Source organism: Camelina sativa, chromosome 2, assembly GCF_000633955.1.
Source record: "Camelina sativa cultivar DH55 chromosome 2, Cs, whole genome shotgun sequence".
Taxonomy (NCBI): Eukaryota; Viridiplantae; Streptophyta; class Magnoliopsida; order Brassicales; family Brassicaceae; genus Camelina; species Camelina sativa.
The window spans coordinates 3,365,266-3,366,051 of NC_025686.1; the positions used below are offsets into that span (position 1 = coordinate 3,365,266).

Genomic DNA, 786 nt, shown 5'->3' on the forward strand with positions numbered 1-786 from the left:
TAAGCTTTGATGGAACGAACCGAGTCTCGACAAGTCGTTAGGCCGCCCATAATCATATTAATCCTTTGGCGCGGGGTCGGAGTATTTGGGTCGTCGGCCGGCTCGGGGTTCCTCTTAAGGGTTGGCGCTAGGGGAGGTGGCAGGTTCGCCGTGCCGTGCTGTGGGGCGGGACCTGTATTGTATTGCCTACTTGGGTTCTCGTTCTCAGGGTTAAAAAATTGGTTATCCCCGTGGGCCGTTATTAGTCGTCGCTCGTGCTCGACGTCAATGTGGCCTTCCTTAAACTTATCGAGCAGTATTTGCTGGAGCGTGCGGCATTCTTCAGTGGTATGCCCTGCTCGTTTATGGTAGTCGCAATACTTCTTTCCACCTTTACCCGATGGGTCCCGGACCCATTTGTTATTCCAGGGTTTTGATGACGACGCTTGGGGGTCCTGATTGCTAACAGCAAATGCTTGGGTTTTCCTTGCCTTCTCCAGCTTGTCAGCATACTCCTTGTCGAGGTGTTGACGAGGCTCGTGATGCTCGTCCTGTACCTTCTCTTTTCCTTTGGCTGACTTAGAGGCCGGCGGTTCTGGCAACGGTCGGTTCGCTGTCGTCGAGAGACAGGGGCTCATGGACTATGATGTCTTCCCTAAATCGGGAACCGTGAGCGAGAGCGTTGCGGAGAGCTGATATCGCTGTGTCATCAGCGATCGAGAGCTTTAAAACTATTCTTTTGAACCTTTCCATAAAATCTCGGAGCGACTCGTTGGTTTGCTGGAACATGTTCCACAGATCGGCATT

General features: G+C 52.4%; 1 pseudogene; it reads right to left on the reverse strand.

The window, feature by feature from the left end:
- The window catches only part of LOC104716625, a 13,000-nt pseudogene that overhangs the window by 1,268 nt on the left and 10,946 nt on the right, over positions 1-786 (reverse strand).